Source organism: Salminus brasiliensis, chromosome 13, assembly GCF_030463535.1.
Source record: "Salminus brasiliensis chromosome 13, fSalBra1.hap2, whole genome shotgun sequence".
In the NCBI taxonomy this organism is placed as follows: Eukaryota; Metazoa; Chordata; class Actinopteri; order Characiformes; family Bryconidae; genus Salminus; species Salminus brasiliensis.
In genome coordinates this window covers 12,648,392-12,667,171 of record NC_132890.1, presented here as the reverse complement: position 1 = coordinate 12,667,171, position 18,780 = coordinate 12,648,392, and the positions used below count along the sequence as shown (strand labels likewise).

At 40.9% G+C, this 18,780-nt stretch overlaps 5 non-coding genes across 5 annotated transcripts; all 5 read left to right on the top strand.

The window, feature by feature from the left end:
• Positions 1-302: 302 nt before the first annotated feature.
• LOC140575632 (5S ribosomal RNA) lies at positions 303-421 on the top strand. The gene has a single exon (XR_011980904.1). It is a non-coding gene; the product is annotated as a 5S ribosomal RNA (ribosomal RNA).
• A 4,387-nt stretch (positions 422-4,808) lies between these two features.
• Positions 4,809-4,927, top strand: LOC140575621 (5S ribosomal RNA). The gene has a single exon (XR_011980892.1). It is a non-coding gene; the product is annotated as a 5S ribosomal RNA (ribosomal RNA).
• A 4,386-nt stretch (positions 4,928-9,313) lies between these two features.
• LOC140575667 (5S ribosomal RNA) lies at positions 9,314-9,432 on the top strand. Its single transcript, XR_011980936.1, has one exon. It is a non-coding gene; the product is annotated as a 5S ribosomal RNA (ribosomal RNA).
• A 4,386-nt stretch (positions 9,433-13,818) lies between these two features.
• Positions 13,819-13,937, top strand: LOC140575608 (5S ribosomal RNA). Its single transcript, XR_011980880.1, has one exon. It is a non-coding gene; the product is annotated as a 5S ribosomal RNA (ribosomal RNA).
• Positions 13,938-18,322: 4,385 nt separating this feature from the next.
• LOC140575596 (5S ribosomal RNA) lies at positions 18,323-18,441 on the top strand. Its single transcript, XR_011980869.1, has one exon. It is a non-coding gene; the product is annotated as a 5S ribosomal RNA (ribosomal RNA).
• Positions 18,442-18,780: the final 339 nt, after the last annotated feature.

Below are 18,780 nucleotides of genomic sequence, written 5' to 3'. Positions count from 1 at the left end.
ATAGTTAGCTAATAACCCTAAGACTGCAGCTGTAAAGTACAATAGACGGATCCAGCGTTAGATGTTAAACGTAGTTGAACGTTTTCGTATAGCTTTCAGTATTTGAGATACCTCACGAACAACCACATGAAGCAATTCGGAGCCGCTGATGATACACAGTCTATCTTTCACCGAATAAAGGGGGGAGGGGAAGGGGAGGGGCGGGGGGAGGGGAGGGGAGAGCGAGCGGGGTGTGTAGTGTGGAAGAGGCAGGCGTATTTTGCTGCATGCTTATAAATAGGCTAAGTGGAAGCAGTGCTTTCGCTTACGGCCATACCACCCTGAGCACGCCCGATCTCGTCTGATCTCGGAAGCTAAGCAGGGTCGGGCCTGGTTAGTACTTGGATGGGAGACCGCCTGGGAATACCAGGTGCTGTAAGCTTTTCTCATCCTCAAGCACTCACATGCACATTCTTTCACTTGCTCTTCTTCCTTTTACTCCATCTTACTTTACGCTTTCACAAATATACAACACATTACACTTTTTTTTTTACACATACCTCCTTGTATTACATTTCATACACTCTGTGGAGTCTTAGGAGTTGAAACTTTTCAGCGGAAAATTGCCGTTAAAGCCCACCTGCATGGCCTGCCATGGGATGGAAACCAATCACTTGTAGTTTGGCTTAATTATAGCCAATTTCTCACAAAACACTGAAAAATATCAAACCAGAACTCTGTGGAGGAAATGCTGTGGATAAAAGGAACCCAAGCCTGTCAGTAGGGGTCAGTGTACGTTAGAGGAAACTGACAACATGGGGGAAAGTCTGTTACAGCATGTCAACGCATAGCAAGACTACAACCAATCATAATGACAACGCTTGGGTGGGCCGACCCCAATATTTGCTATTTAAAAAAAACACCTGCTAATTTAGATCACTTAATTAGGTCATATTAAAGCAACACATCCCGAAAGGGAGTGAGCTGTGGGGAAATAACAGCACCGTTTCATCACAGTCGTGATGTTATTTCACCGTTACACACAACCTCAGGTCTTGGGCCTTCATTCATGGGTTCCCGTTCTCGTTTCGGGGGCGGGGAGGGGAGCAAATCAAAAGTCCTTCACCACTTGTGAATTGTTTTCTAGGAAGTGGAATGGCTGATTTCCAGTTGCATTGAGGTTTTTAAAGTTCTCCTCCCAGACCTACGTACATCTACAACAGTTGTTCTTTTATTCCCCTGAAGCTTCACAGAGCTCTTTGAACTTGACATGGCGACACACACTTCCCTTAGTTAAATGGCTGGCCGGCCCACTCAGCCCGAGCCTGCTACATCGGCATCCCTGCAACTCGCAACTCACCTGAGAGCGATGCTTCACCCGGCGTGCCAGCCTCTTGTTTTGTTTTCCCGGTTTCCATATTGGTAGGAAGTAGCCCCTGCATTTATCCCATAGTCATGTTGTAGCTTAGTATGTCAAATTTTAGGGTGTAAATAAAAGAAGCCAAGACTGTTGAGAAACATTTGGAATTTTAGAATTGACCCGTTTTACAACCGCATTTGACTGATGTGGGTTTTTTTTTTGTTTTTTTGTTTTTGCAGTTGAAGGAGAACACAAGCTTAATTATTAAACTGCGGCAAAGTAAATACAGCACCATATTCCGGGGCCTCTTTGAAATGAATTTTTCTTTCACCATTCATAAATATTTCAACTGGGTTCACTCCTAAAAATAAAAGAGTTTATTGAAAAGATGGCGAGGAAAGTCGAGATTAAAAGCCTGATAATACTTTTCATAATGAAATGGAGCAGCTTTTCTTGTGACCAGGAACACAAATCTTGTCCACATCAGCTCCAAATGAGATGTACAATTTCTCTATTTAGCATTTTTTATTTCCTTCCGGAAATGATGTTGGGTAAGGCCTTTTATGTTGACAAGACCGAGTCTGCCGGCCGGTGTGAGCCTTTGCTGCTGTGTCGGTTTACTCCTGAAAGAGCAGTAAATGGAAGCTCCCTGTGCTTCAGAATGAAAAAGCACCTGTTACTCCCAATATTCAATAATCATTTATCAAGAGTAAAAAAAATGTAAACTGTAATGAATGTGGACAAGAACAGCTTCTTTTCCACACTAAAAAAAGGACTATGAAATATAAAATAAAATGCGAAATTAAATAATCTTTTAAAAACGTCTGTATAGAAATAGATACATCTTAATTATTGTCAATTGTATTTGTCACAAAAAGTGGCATTTGCATTTATTTGTGTTACTTGTGTAGTCTATAAAATATGTAAAATGTTCATGCTATCAAATGTAAAATAAGAAAATGAAGTTACTTATCACACCTAGTATGAATTAATTTAACCCTCAGTATATTGTATGGATACAACACTGACGTTATACTGAAGCTTTTCTGTTCTATGTGTTAGCAGGAGAAATAACTGAGCTTTACTTATTAAGAGTGGAAAATGATCCATCGGTTGTCTTCACTTTTCCCTATTCTCCCCAGCGAGAAGCCGAAACTAACTGATAAGTGCCTGATGTACTGAAGAGGCCTCCAGACCTCTATAAGTTATATGTTTGCTGGGATAAACTCCATGATACACATTCTACTCATAACAAATTCGCTTAGTCTCTTTTGGGAAAACAGGCAGTGACGGAGAGTATGACATTTTCAGGGTGAAATAGATACACTACATAAATATCTTCCAATAATTACATTAAAAGTTACTTACACATATGCGTCGGACATTTACATAAATATTATTGCAATCGATGAAACCGACGCTTAAATTCGTAAAATCCACAAATATGGCACACATAAACATAACTAACCATTCTCATTTAAATTAACTTCACAGAGATTTAAAAAAAAAAAAAAAAAGTCTTACACAGAAGTTGTAGTTTCTGGAAACTCCAAGATGAGCTACTGAAAAAAAACCATCTGAAGATGCGCTTTAACTAAAGAAACTCGCCGGTTTTATAAAGGACATGTTTTATGTAACTGAGTTTTATCTGCTCGTTTTACTTATGTCACTATTGCTGAACACGGGCGGACACGAAAAAACACTAGGAGGAATGTCGATATGTTCACAACTACAGCCATCATCGTTGAGTTAGCCTGCAGCAGACTGCAGCTGCTAACAGCAGGACAGCCATGCGTTGTGCAAGAATACAAAGCTACAACGACAGTCTGTGTACCTTTAGCTTTGTAATGGGAAACAGACTACACAAGCAGACGTGTAGACCTGTGACAAACTGAACTATCCCGAATACCGTTCAGACCTGCTTTAGTCAACCAGTATTTAGTCAGTCACTAATTGTGCAAGTTCTCCCACTTAAAAAAAATGAGAGAGGCCTGTAATTCACATCATAGGTAGACCTCAACTATGAGAGACAAAATGAGGGAAAAAATCTGAAAATCACATTGTCTGATTTTTAAAGAATTTATTTGCAAATAATGGTGGAAAATAAGTATTTGGTCACCTACAAACAAGCAAGATTTCTGGCTGTCACAGGCCTGTAACTTCTTCTTTAAGAGGCTTCTCTGTCCTCCACTCATTACCTGTATTAATGGCACCTGTTTGAACTCGTTAACAGTAGAAAAGACAACTGCCCACAACCTCAAACAGTCACACTCCAAACCCCACTATGGTGAAGACCAAAGAGCTGTCGAAGGACACCAGAAACAAAATTGTAGACCTGCACCAGGCTGGGAAGACTGAATCTGCAATAGGCAAGCAGCTTGGTGTGAAGAAATCTACTGTGGGAGCAATAATCAGAAAATGGGAGACCTACAAGACCACTGCTAATGTGTTTGGTACAAACACAACTCGTGAATGCTGAGTTGCATCCAAAGAACACCCTACCAACTGTGAAGCATGGGGGTGGCAACATCATGCTTTGGGGCTGTTTCTCTGCAAAGGGACTAGGACGACTGGTCCATGTACATGAAAGAATGAATGGGGCCATGTGTTGTGAGATTTTGAGTGCAAACCTCCTTCCATCAGCAAGGGCATTGAAGATGAAACGTGGCTGGGTCTTTCAGCATGATAATGATCCCAAGCACACTGCCAGGGCAACAAAGGAGTGGCTTCGTAAGAAGCATTTCAAGGCCTAGCCAGTCTCCAGATCTCAACCCCATAGAAAACCTTTGGAGGGAGTTGAAAGTCCGCGTTGCCCACCGACAGCCCCACAATATCACTGCTCTAGAGGAGATCTGCATGGAGGAATGGGCCAACATACCAGCAACGGTGTATGCCTACCTTGTGAAGACTTACAGAAAACGTTTGACCTCTGCCATTGCCAACAAAGGATATATAACAAAGTATTGAGATGAACTTTTGTTATTGATCAAATACTTATTTCCCACCATTATTTGCAAATAAATTCTTTAAAAATGAGACAATGTGATTTTCTGATTTAATTTTTTTCTCATTTTGTCTCTCATAGTTGAGGTGTACCTATGATGTGAATTACAGGCCTCTCTTATCTTTTTAAGTGTGAGAACTTGCACAATTGGTGACTGACTAAATCCTTTTTTTCCCCACTGTATAGCTAGCTAATAACCCTAAGACTGCAGCTGTAAAGTACAATAGACGGATCCAGCGTTAGATGTTAAACGTAGTTGAACGTTTTCGTATAGCTTTCAGTATTTGAGATACCTCACGAATAACCACATGAAGCAATTCGGAGCCGCTGGTGATACACAGTCTACTTTCACCGAATAAAGGGGGGAGGGGAGGGGAGGGGAGGGCGAGCGGGGTGTGTAGTGTGGAAGAGGCAGGCGTATTTTGCTGCATGCTTATAAATAGGCTAAGTGGAAGCAGTGCTTTCGCTTACGGCCATACCACCCTGAGCACGCCCGATCTCGTCTGATCTCGGAAGCTAAGCAGGGTCGGGCCTGGTTAGTACTTGGATGGGAGACCGCCTGGGAATACCAGGTGCTGTAAGCTTTTCTCATCCTCAAGCACTCACATGCACATTCTTTCACTTGCTCTTCTTCCTTTTACTCCATCTTACTTTACGCTTTCACAAATATACAACACATTACACTTTTTTTTTTACACATACCTCCTTGTATTACATTTCATACACTCTGTGGAGTCTTAGGAGTTGAAACTTTTCAGCGGAAAATTGCCGTTAAAGCCCACCTGCATGGCCTGCCATGGGATGGAAACCAATCACTTGTAGTTTGGCTTAATTATAGCCAATTTCTCACAAAACACTGAAAAATATCAAACCAGAACTCTGTGGAGGAAATGCTGTGGATAAAAGGAACCCAAGCCTGTCAGTAGGGGTCAGTGTACGTTAGAGGAAACTGACAACATGGGGGAAAGTCTGTTACAGCATGTCAACGCATAGCAAGACTACAACCAATCATAATGACAACGCTTGGGTGGGCCGACCCCAATATTTGCTATTTAAAAAAAACACCTGCTAATTTAGATCACTTAATTAGGTCATATTAAAGCAACACATCCCGAAAGGGAGTGAGCTGTGGGGAAATAACAGCACCGTTTCATCACAGTCGTGATGTTATTTCACCGTTACACACAACCTCAGGTCTTGGGCCTTCATTCATGGGTTCCCGTTCTCGTTTCGGGGGCGGGGAGGGGAGCAAATCAAAAGTCCTTCACCACTTGTGAATTGTTTTCTAGGAAGTGGAATGGCTGATTTCCAGTTGCATTGAGGTTTTTAAAGTTCTCCTCCCAGACCTACGTACATCTACAACAGTTGTTCTTTTATTCCCCTGAAGCTTCACAGAGCTCTTTGAACTTGACATGGCGACACACACTTCCCTTAGTTAAATGGCTGGCCGGCCCACTCAGCCCGAGCCTGCTACATCGGCATCCCTGCAACTCGCAACTCACCTGAGAGCGATGCTTCACCCGGCGTGCCAGCCTCTTGTTTTGTTTTCCCGGTTTCCATATTGGTAGGAAGTAGCCCCTGCATTTATCCCATAGTCATGTTGTAGCTTAGTATGTCAAATTTTAGGGTGTAAATAAAAGAAGCCAAGACTGTTGAGAAACATTTGGAATTTTAGAATTGACCCGTTTTACAACCGCATTTGACTGATGTGGGTTTTTTTTTTGTTTTTTTGTTTTTGCAGTTGAAGGAGAACACAAGCTTAATTATTAAACTGCGGCAAAGTAAATACAGCACCATATTCCGGGGCCTCTTTGAAATGAATTTTTCTTTCACCATTCATAAATATTTCAACTGGGTTCACTCCTAAAAATAAAAGAGTTTATTGAAAAGATGGCGAGGAAAGTCGAGATTAAAAGCCTGATAATACTTTTCATAATGAAATGGAGCAGCTTTTCTTGTGACCAGGAACACAAATCTTGTCCACATCAGCTCCAAATGAGATGTACAATTTCTCTATTTAGCATTTTTTATTTCCTTCCGGAAATGACGTTGGGTAAGGCCTTTTATGTTGACAAGACCGAGTCTGCCGGCCGGTGTGAGCCTTTGCTGCTGTGTCGGTTTACTCCTGAAAGAGCAGTAAATGGAAGCTCCCTGTGCTTCAGAATGAAAAAGCACCTGTTACTCCCAATATTCAATAATCATTTATCAAGAGTAAAAAAAATGTAAACTGTAATGAATGTGGACAAGAACAGCTTCTTTTCCACACTAAAAAAAGGACTATGAAATATAAAATAAAATGCGAAATTAAATAATCTTTTAAAAACGTCTGTATAGAAATAGATACATCTTAATTATTGTCAATTGTATTTGTCACAAAAAGTGGCATTTGCATTTATTTGTGTTACTTGTGTAGTCTATAAAATATGTAAAATGTTCATGCTATCAAATGTAAAATAAGAAAATGAAGTTACTTATCACACCTAGTATGAATTAATTTAACCCTCAGTATATTGTATGGATACAACACTGACGTTATACTGAAGCTTTTCTGTTCTATGTGTTAGCAGGAGAAATAACTGAGCTTTACTTATTAAGAGTGGAAAATGATCCATCGGTTGTCTTCACTTTTCCCTATTCTCCCCAGCGAGAAGCCGAAACTAACTGATAAGTGCCTGATGTACTGAAGAGGCCTCCAGACCTCTATAAGTTATATGTTTGCTGGGATAAACTCCATGATACACATTCTACTCATAACAAATTCGCTTAGTCTCTTTTGGGAAAACAGGCAGTGACGGAGAGTATGACATTTTCAGGGTGAAATAGATACACTACATAAATATCTTCCAATAATTACATTAAAAGTTACTTACACATATGCGTCGGACATTTACATAAATATTATTGCAATCGATGAAACCGACGCTTAAATTCGTAAAATCCACAAATATGGCACACATAAACATAACTAACCATTCTCATTTAAATTAACTTCACAGAGATTTAAAAAAAAAAAAAAAAAGTCTTACACAGAAGTTGTAGTTTCTGGAAACTCCAAGATGAGCTACTGAAAAAAAACCATCTGAAGATGCGCTTTAACTAAAGAAACTCGCCGGTTTTATAAAGGACATGTTTTATGTAACTGAGTTTTATCTGCTCGTTTTACTTATGTCACTATTGCTGAACACGGGCGGACACGAAAAAACACTAGGAGGAATGTCGATATGTTCACAACTACAGCCATCATCGTTGAGTTAGCCTGCAGCAGACTGCAGCTGCTAACAGCAGGACAGCCATGCGTTGTGCAAGAATACAAAGCTACAACGACAGTCTGTGTACCTTTAGCTTTGTAATGGGAAACAGACTACACAAGCAGACGTGTAGACCTGTGACAAACTGAACTATCCCGAATACCGTTCAGACCTGCTTTAGTCAACCAGTATTTAGTCAGTCACTAATTGTGCAAGTTCTCCCACTTAAAAAAATGAGAGAGGCCTGTAATTCACATCATAGGTAGACCTCAACTATGAGAGACAAAATGAGGGAAAAAATCTGAAAATCACATTGTCTGATTTTTAAAGAATTTATTTGCAAATAATGGTGGAAAATAAGTATTTGGTCACCTACAAACAAGCAAGATTTCTGGCTGTCACAGGCCTGTAACTTCTTCTTTAAGAGGCTTCTCTGTCCTCCACTCATTACCTGTATTAATGGCACCTGTTTGAACTCGTTAACAGTAGAAAAGACAACTGCCCACAACCTCAAACAGTCACACTCCAAACCCCACTATGGTGAAGACCAAAGAGCTGTCGAAGGACACCAGAAACAAAATTGTAGACCTGCACCAGGCTGGGAAGACTGAATCTGCAATAGGCAAGCAGCTTGGTGTGAAGAAATCTACTGTGGGAGCAATAATCAGAAAATGGGAGACCTACAAGACCACTGCTAATGTGTTTGGTACAAACACAACTCGTGAATGCTGAGTTGCATCCAAAGAACACCCTACCAACTGTGAAGCATGGGGGTGGCAACATCATGCTTTGGGGCTGTTTCTCTGCAAAGGGACTAGGACGACTGGTCCATGTACATGAAAGAATGAATGGGGCCATGTGTTGTGAGATTTTGAGTGCAAACCTCCTTCCATCAGCAAGGGCATTGAAGATGAAACGTGGCTGGGTCTTTCAGCATGATAATGATCCCAAGCACACTGCCAGGGCAACAAAGGAGTGGCTTCGTAAGAAGCATTTCAAGGCCTAGCCAGTCTCCAGATCTCAACCCCATAGAAAACCTTTGGAGGGAGTTGAAAGTCCGCGTTGCCCACCGACAGCCCCACAATATCACTGCTCTAGAGGAGATCTGCATGGAGGAATGGGCCAACATACCAGCAACGGTGTATGCCTACCTTGTGAAGACTTACAGAAAACGTTTGACCTCTGCCATTGCCAACAAAGGATATATAACAAAGTATTGAGATGAACTTTTGTTATTGATCAAATACTTATTTCCCACCATTATTTGCAAATAAATTCTTTAAAAATGAGACAATGTGATTTTCTGATTTAATTTTTTTCTCATTTTGTCTCTCATAGTTGAGGTGTACCTATGATGTGAATTACAGGCCTCTCTTATCTTTTTAAGTGTGAGAACTTGCACAATTGGTGACTGACTAAATCCTTTTTTTCCCCACTGTATAGCTAGCTAATAACCCTAAGACTGCAGCTGTAAAGTACAATAGACGGATCCAGCGTTAGATGTTAAACGTAGTTGAACGTTTTCGTATAGCTTTCAGTATTTGAGATACCTCACGAATAACCACATGAAGCAATTCGGAGCCGCTGGTGATACACAGTCTACTTTCACCGAATAAAGGGGGGAGGGGAGGGGAGGGGAGGGCGAGCGGGGTGTGTAGTGTGGAAGAGGCAGGCGTATTTTGCTGCATGCTTATAAATAGGCTAAGTGGAAGCAGTGCTTTCGCTTACGGCCATACCACCCTGAGCACGCCAGATCTCGTCTGATCTCGGAAGCTAAGCAGGGTCGGGCCTGGTTAGTACTTGGATGGGAGACCGCCTGGGAATACCAGGTGCTGTAAGCTTTTCTCATCCTCAAGCACTCACATGCACATTCTTTCACTTGCTCTTCTTCCTTTTACTCCATCTTACTTTACGCTTTCACAAATATACAACACATTACACTTTTTTTTTTACACATACCTCCTTGTATTACATTTCATACACTCTGTGGAGTCTTAGGAGTTGAAACTTTTCAGCGGAAAATTGCCGTTAAAGCCCACCTGCATGGCCTGCCATGGGATGGAAACCAATCACTTGTAGTTTGGCTTAATTATAGCCAATTTCTCACAAAACACTGAAAAATATCAAACCAGAACTCTGTGGAGGAAATGCTGTGGATAAAAGGAACCCAAGCCTGTCAGTAGGGGTCAGTGTACGTTAGAGGAAACTGACAACATGGGGGAAAGTCTGTTACAGCATGTCAACGCATAGCAAGACTACAACCAATCATAATGACAACGCTTGGGTGGGCCGACCCCAATATTTGCTATTTAAAAAAAACACCTGCTAATTTAGATCACTTAATTAGGTCATATTAAAGCAACACATCCCGAAAGGGAGTGAGCTGTGGGGAAATAACAGCACCGTTTCATCACAGTCGTGATGTTATTTCACCGTTACACACAACCTCAGGTCTTGGGCCTTCATTCATGGGTTCCCGTTCTCGTTTCGGGGGCGGGGAGGGGAGCAAATCAAAAGTCCTTCACCACTTGTGAATTGTTTTCTAGGAAGTGGAATGGCTGATTTCCAGTTGCATTGAGGTTTTTAAAGTTCTCCTCCCAGACCTACGTACATCTACAACAGTTGTTCTTTTATTCCCCTGAAGCTTCACAGAGCTCTTTGAACTTGACATGGCGACACACACTTCCCTTAGTTAAATGGCTGGCCGGCCCACTCAGCCCGAGCCTGCTACATCGGCATCCCTGCAACTCGCAACTCACCTGAGAGCGATGCTTCACCCGGCGTGCCAGCCTCTTGTTTTGTTTTCCCGGTTTCCATATTGGTAGGAAGTAGCCCCTGCATTTATCCCATAGTCATGTTGTAGCTTAGTATGTCAAATTTTAGGGTGTAAATAAAAGAAGCCAAGACTGTTGAGAAACATTTGGAATTTTAGAATTGACCCGTTTTACAACCGCATTTGACTGATGTGGGTTTTTTTTTTGTTTTTTTGTTTTTGCAGTTGAAGGAGAACACAAGCTTAATTATTAAACTGCGGCAAAGTAAATACAGCACCATATTCCGGGGCCTCTTTGAAATGAATTTTTCTTTCACCATTCATAAATATTTCAACTGGGTTCACTCCTAAAAATAAAAGAGTTTATTGAAAAGATGGCGAGGAAAGTCGAGATTAAAAGCCTGATAATACTTTTCATAATGAAATGGAGCAGCTTTTCTTGTGACCAGGAACACAAATCTTGTCCACATCAGCTCCAAATGAGATGTACAATTTCTCTATTTAGCATTTTTTATTTCCTTCCGGAAATGATGTTGGGTAAGGCCTTTTATGTTGACAAGACCGAGTCTGCCGGCCGGTGTGAGCCTTTGCTGCTGTGTCGGTTTACTCCTGAAAGAGCAGTAAATGGAAGCTCCCTGTGCTTCAGAATGAAAAAGCACCTGTTACTCCCAATATTCAATAATCATTTATCAAGAGTAAAAAAAATGTAAACTGTAATGAATGTGGACAAGAACAGCTTCTTTTCCACACTAAAAAAAGGACTATGAAATATAAAATAAAATGCGAAATTAAATAATCTTTTAAAAACGTCTGTATAGAAATAGATACATCTTAATTATTGTCAATTGTATTTGTCACAAAAAGTGGCATTTGCATTTATTTGTGTTACTTGTGTAGTCTATAAAATATGTAAAATGTTCATGCTATCAAATGTAAAATAAGAAAATGAAGTTACTTATCACACCTAGTATGAATTAATTTAACCCTCAGTATATTGTATGGATACAACACTGACGTTATACTGAAGCTTTTCTGTTCTATGTGTTAGCAGGAGAAATAACTGAGCTTTACTTATTAAGAGTGGAAAATGATCCATCGGTTGTCTTCACTTTTCCCTATTCTCCCCAGCGAGAAGCCGAAACTAACTGATAAGTGCCTGATGTACTGAAGAGGCCTCCAGACCTCTATAAGTTATATGTTTGCTGGGATAAACTCCATGATACACATTCTACTCATAACAAATTCGCTTAGTCTCTTTTGGGAAAACAGGCAGTGACGGAGAGTATGACATTTTCAGGGTGAAATAGATACACTACATAAATATCTTCCAATAATTACATTAAAAGTTACTTACACATATGCGTCGGACATTTACATAAATATTATTGCAATCGATGAAACCGACGCTTAAATTCGTAAAATCCACAAATATGGCACACATAAACATAACTAACCATTCTCATTTAAATTAACTTCACAGAGATTTAAAAAAAAAAAAAAAAAGTCTTACACAGAAGTTGTAGTTTCTGGAAACTCCAAGATGAGCTACTGAAAAAAAACCATCTGAAGATGCGCTTTAACTAAAGAAACTCGCCGGTTTTATAAAGGACATGTTTTATGTAACTGAGTTTTATCTGCTCGTTTTACTTATGTCACTATTGCTGAACACGGGCGGACACGAAAAAACACTAGGAGGAATGTCGATATGTTCACAACTACAGCCATCATCGTTGAGTTAGCCTGCAGCAGACTGCAGCTGCTAACAGCAGGACAGCCATGCGTTGTGCAAGAATACAAAGCTACAACGACAGTCTGTGTACCTTTAGCTTTGTAATGGGAAACAGACTACACAAGCAGACGTGTAGACCTGTGACAAACTGAACTATCCCGAATACCGTTCAGACCTGCTTTAGTCAACCAGTATTTAGTCAGTCACTAATTGTGCAAGTTCTCCCACTTAAAAAAATGAGAGAGGCCTGTAATTCACATCATAGGTAGACCTCAACTATGAGAGACAAAATGAGGGAAAAAATCTGAAAATCACATTGTCTGATTTTTAAAGAATTTATTTGCAAATAATGGTGGAAAATAAGTATTTGGTCACCTACAAACAAGCAAGATTTCTGGCTGTCACAGGCCTGTAACTTCTTCTTTAAGAGGCTTCTCTGTCCTCCACTCATTACCTGTATTAATGGCACCTGTTTGAACTCGTTAACAGTAGAAAAGACAACTGCCCACAACCTCAAACAGTCACACTCCAAACCCCACTATGGTGAAGACCAAAGAGCTGTCGAAGGACACCAGAAACAAAATTGTAGACCTGCACCAGGCTGGGAAGACTGAATCTGCAATAGGCAAGCAGCTTGGTGTGAAGAAATCTACTGTGGGAGCAATAATCAGAAAATGGGAGACCTACAAGACCACTGCTAATGTGTTTGGTACAAACACAACTCGTGAATGCTGAGTTGCATCCAAAGAACACCCTACCAACTGTGAAGCATGGGGGTGGCAACATCATGCTTTGGGGCTGTTTCTCTGCAAAGGGACTAGGACGACTGGTCCATGTACATGAAAGAATGAATGGGGCCATGTGTTGTGAGATTTTGAGTGCAAACCTCCTTCCATCAGCAAGGGCATTGAAGATGAAACGTGGCTGGGTCTTTCAGCATGATAATGATCCCAAGCACACTGCCAGGGCAACAAAGGAGTGGCTTCGTAAGAAGCATTTCAAGGCCTAGCCAGTCTCCAGATCTCAACCCCATAGAAAACCTTTGGAGGGAGTTGAAAGTCCGCGTTGCCCACCGACAGCCCCACAATATCACTGCTCTAGAGGAGATCTGCATGGAGGAATGGGCCAACATACCAGCAACGGTGTATGCCTACCTTGTGAAGACTTACAGAAAACGTTTGACCTCTGCCATTGCCAACAAAGGATATATAACAAAGTATTGAGATGAACTTTTGTTATTGATCAAATACTTATTTCCCACCATTATTTGCAAATAAATTCTTTAAAAATGAGACAATGTGATTTTCTGATTTAATTTTTTTCTCATTTTGTCTCTCATAGTTGAGGTGTACCTATGATGTGAATTACAGGCCTCTCTTATCTTTTTAAGTGTGAGAACTTGCACAATTGGTGACTGACTAAATCCTTTTTTTCCCCACTGTATAGCTAGCTAATAACCCTAAGACTGCAGCTGTAAAGTACAATAGACGGATCCAGCGTTAGATGTTAAACGTAGTTGAACGTTTTCGTATAGCTTTCAGTATTTGAGATACCTCACGAATAACCACATGAAGCAATTCGGAGCCGCTGGTGATACACAGTCTACTTTCACCGAATAAAGGGGGGAGGGGAGGGGAGGGGAGGGCGAGCGGGGTGTGTAGTGTGGAAGAGGCAGGCGTATTTTGCTGCATGCTTATAAATAGGCTAAGTGGAAGCAGTGCTTTCGCTTACGGCCATACCACCCTGAGCACGCCCGATCTCGTCTGATCTCGGAAGCTAAGCAGGGTCGGGCCTGGTTAGTACTTGGATGGGAGACCGCCTGGGAATACCAGGTGCTGTAAGCTTTTCTCATCCTCAAGCACTCACATGCACATTCTTTCACTTGCTCTTCTTCCTTTTACTCCATCTTACTTTACGCTTTCACAAATATACAACACATTACACTTTTTTTTTTACACATACCTCCTTGTATTACATTTCATACACTCTGTGGAGTCTTAGGAGTTGAAACTTTTCAGCGGAAAATTGCCGTTAAAGCCCACCTGCATGGCCTGCCATGGGATGGAAACCAATCACTTGTAGTTTGGCTTAATTATAGCCAATTTCTCACAAAACACTGAAAAATATCAAACCAGAACTCTGTGGAGGAAATGCTGTGGATAAAAGGAACCCAAGCCTGTCAGTAGGGGTCAGTGTACGTTAGAGGAAACTGACAACATGGGGGAAAGTCTGTTACAGCATGTCAACGCATAGCAAGACTACAACCAATCATAATGACAACGCTTGGGTGGGCCGACCCCAATATTTGCTATTTAAAAAAAACACCTGCTAATTTAGATCACTTAATTAGGTCATATTAAAGCAACACATCCCGAAAGGGAGTGAGCTGTGGGGAAATAACAGCACCGTTTCATCACAGTCGTGATGTTATTTCACCGTTACACACAACCTCAGGTCTTGGGCCTTCATTCATGGGTTCCCGTTCTCGTTTCGGGGGCGGGGAGGGGAGCAAATCAAAAGTCCTTCACCACTTGTGAATTGTTTTCTAGGAAGTGGAATGGCTGATTTCCAGTTGCATTGAGGTTTTTAAAGTTCTCCTCCCAGACCTACGTACATCTACAACAGTTGTTCTTTTATTCCCCTGAAGCTTCACAGAGCTCTTTGAACTTGACATGGCGACACACACTTCCCTTAGTTAAATGGCTGGCCGGCCCACTCAGCCCGAGCCTGCTACATCGGCATCCCTGCAACTCGCAACTCACCTGAGAGCGATGCTTCACCCGGCGTGCCAGCCTCTTGTTTTGTTTTCCCGGTTTCCATATTGGTAGGAAGTAGCCCCTGCATTTATCCCATAGTCATGTTGTAGCTTAGTATGTCAAATTTTAGGGTGTAAATAAAAGAAGCCAAGACTGTTGAGAAACATTTGGAATTTTAGAATTGACCCGTTTTACAACCGCATTTGACTGATGTGGGTTTTTTTTTTGTTTTTTTGTTTTTGCAGTTGAAGGAGAACACAAGCTTAATTATTAAACTGCGGCAAAGTAAATACAGCACCATATTCCGGGGCCTCTTTGAAATGAATTTTTCTTTCACCATTCATAAATATTTCAACTGGGTTCACTCCTAAAAATAAAAGAGTTTATTGAAAAGATGGCGAGGAAAGTCGAGATTAAAAGCCTGATAATACTTTTCATAATGAAATGGAGCAGCTTTTCTTGTGACCAGGAACACAAATCTTGTCCACATCAGCTCCAAATGAGATGTACAATTTCTCTATTTAGCATTTTTTATTTCCTTCCGGAAATGACGTTGGGTAAGGCCTTTTATGTTGACAAGACCGAGTCTGCCGGCCGGTGTGAGCCTTTGCTGCTGTGTCGGTTTACTCCTGAAAGAGCAGTAAATGGAAGCTCCCTGTGCTTCAGAATGAAAAAGCACCTGTTACTCCCAATATTCAATAATCATTTATCAAGAGTAAAAAAAATGTAAACTGTAATGAATGTGGACAAGAACAGCTTCTTTTCCACACTAAAAAAAGGACTATGAAATATAAAATAAAATGCGAAATTAAATAATCTTTTAAAAACGTCTGTATAGAAATAGATACATCTTAATTATTGTCAATTGTATTTGTCACAAAAAGTGGCATTTGCATTTATTTGTGTTACTTGTGTAGTCTATAAAATATGTAAAATGTTCATGCTATCAAATGTAAAATAAGAAAATGAAGTTACTTATCACACCTAGTATGAATTAATTTAACCCTCAGTATATTGTATGGATACAACACTGACGTTATACTGAAGCTTTTCTGTTCTATGTGTTAGCAGGAGAAATAACTGAGCTTTACTTATTAAGAGTGGAAAATGATCCATCGGTTGTCTTCACTTTTCCCTATTCTCCCCAGCGAGAAGCCGAAACTAACTGATAAGTGCCTGATGTACTGAAGAGGCCTCCAGACCTCTATAAGTTATATGTTTGCTGGGATAAACTCCATGATACACATTCTACTCATAACAAATTCGCTTAGTCTCTTTTGGGAAAACAGGCAGTGACGGAGAGTATGACATTTTCAGGGTGAAATAGATACACTACATAAATATCTTCCAATAATTACATTAAAAGTTACTTACACATATGCGTCGGACATTTACATAAATATTATTGCAATCGATGAAACCGACGCTTAAATTCGTAAAATCCACAAATATGGCACACATAAACATAACTAACCATTCTCATTTAAATTAACTTCACAGAGATTTAAAAAAAAAAAAAAAAGTCTTACACAGAAGTTGTAGTTTCTGGAAACTCCAAGATGAGCTACTGAAAAAAAACCATCTGAAGATGCGCTTTAACTAAAGAAACTCGCCGGTTTTATAAAGGACATGTTTTATGTAACTGAGTTTTATCTGCTCGTTTTACTTATGTCACTATTGCTGAACACGGGCGGACACGAAAAAACACTAGGAGGAATGTCGATATGTTCACAACTACAGCCATCATCGTTGAGTTAGCCTGCAGCAGACTGCAGCTGCTAACAGCAGGACAGCCATGCGTTGTGCAAGAATACAAAGCTACAACGACAGTCTGTGTACCTTTAGCTTTGTAATGGGAAACAGACTACACAAGCAGACGTGTAGACCTGTGACAAACTGAACTATCCCGAATACCGTTCAGACCTGCTTTAGTCAACCAGTATTTAGTCAGTCACTAATTGTGCAAGTTCTCCCACTTAAAAAAATGAGAGAGGCCTGTAATTCACATCATAGGTAGACCTCAACTATGAGAGACAAAATGAGGGAAAAAATCTGAAAATCACATTGTCTGATTTTTAAAGAATTTATTTGCAAATAATGGTGGAAAATAAGTATTTGGTCACCTACAAACAAGCAAGATTTCTGGCTGTCACAGGCCTGTAACTTCTTCTTTAAGAGGCTTCTCTGTCCTCCACTCATTACCTGTATTAATGGCACCTGTTTGAACTCGTTAACAGTAGAAAAGACAACTGCCCACAACCTCAAACAGTCACACTCCAAACCCCACTATGGTGAAGACCAAAGAGCTGTCGAAGGACACCAGAAACAAAATTGTAGACCTGCACCAGGCTGGGAAGACTGAATCTGCAATAGGCAAGCAGCTTGGTGTGAAGAAATCTACTGTGGGAGCAATAATCAGAAAATGGGAGACCTACAAGACCACTGCTAATGTGTTTGGTACAAACACAACTCGTGAATGCTGAGTTGCATCCAAAGAACACCCTACCAACTGTGAAGCATGGGGGTGGCAACATCATGCTTTGGGGCTGTTTCTCTGCAAAGGGACTAGGACGACTGGTCCATGTACATGAAAGAATGAATGGGGCCATGTGTTGTGAGATTTTGAGTGCAAACCTCCTTCCATCAGCAAGGGCATTGAAGATGAAACGTGGCTGGGTCTTTCAGCATGATAATGATCCCAAGCACACTGCCAGGGCAACAAAGGAGTGGCTTCGTAAGAAGCATTTCAAGGCCTAGCCAGTCTCCAGATCTCAACCCCATAGAAAACCTTTGGAGGGAGTTGAAAGTCCGCGTTGCCCACCGACAGCCCCACAATATCACTGCTCTAGAGGAGATCTGCATGGAGGAATGGGCCAACATACCAGCAACGGTGTATGCCTACCTTGTGAAGACTTACAGAAAACGTTTGACCTCTGCCATTGCCAACAAAGGATATATAACAAAGTATTGAGATGAACTTTTGTTATTGATCAAATACTTATTTCCCACCATTATTTGCAAATAAATTCTTTAAAAATGAGACAATGTGATTTTCTGATTTAATTTTTTTCTCATTTTGTCTCTCATAGTTGAGGTGTACCTATGATGTGAATTACAGGCCTCTCTTATCTTTTTAAGTGTGAGAACTTGCACAATTGGTGACTGACTAAATCCTTTTTTTCCCCACTGTATAGCTAGCTAATAACCCTAAGACTGCAGCTGTAAAGTACAATAGACGGATCCAGCGTTAGATGTTAAACGTAGTTGAACGTTTTCGTATAGCTTTCAGTATTTGAGATACCTCACGAATAACCACATGAAGCAATTCGGAGCCGCTGGTGATACACAGTCTACTTTCACCGAATAAAGGGGGGAGGGGAGGGGAGGGGAGGGCGAGCGGGGTGTGTAGTGTGGAAGAGGCAGGCGTATTTTGCTGCATGCTTATAAATAGGCTAAGTGGAAGCAGTGCTTTCGCTTACGGCCATACCACCCTGAGCACGCCCGATCTCGTCTGATCTCGGAAGCTAAGCAGGGTCGGGCCTGGTTAGTACTTGGATGGGAGACCGCCTGGGAATACCAGGTGCTGTAAGCTTTTCTCATCCTCAAGCACTCACATGCACATTCTTTCACTTGCTCTTCTTCCTTTTACTCCATCTTACTTTACGCTTTCACAAATATACAACACATTACACTTTTTTTTTTACACATACCTCCTTGTATTACATTTCATACACTCTGTGGAGTCTTAGGAGTTGAAACTTTTCAGCGGAAAATTGCCGTTAAAGCCCACCTGCATGGCCTGCCATGGGATGGAAACCAATCACTTGTAGTTTGGCTTAATTATAGCCAATTTCTCACAAAACACTGAAAAATATCAAACCAGAACTCTGTGGAGGAAATGCTGTGGATAAAAGGAACCCAAGCCTGTCAG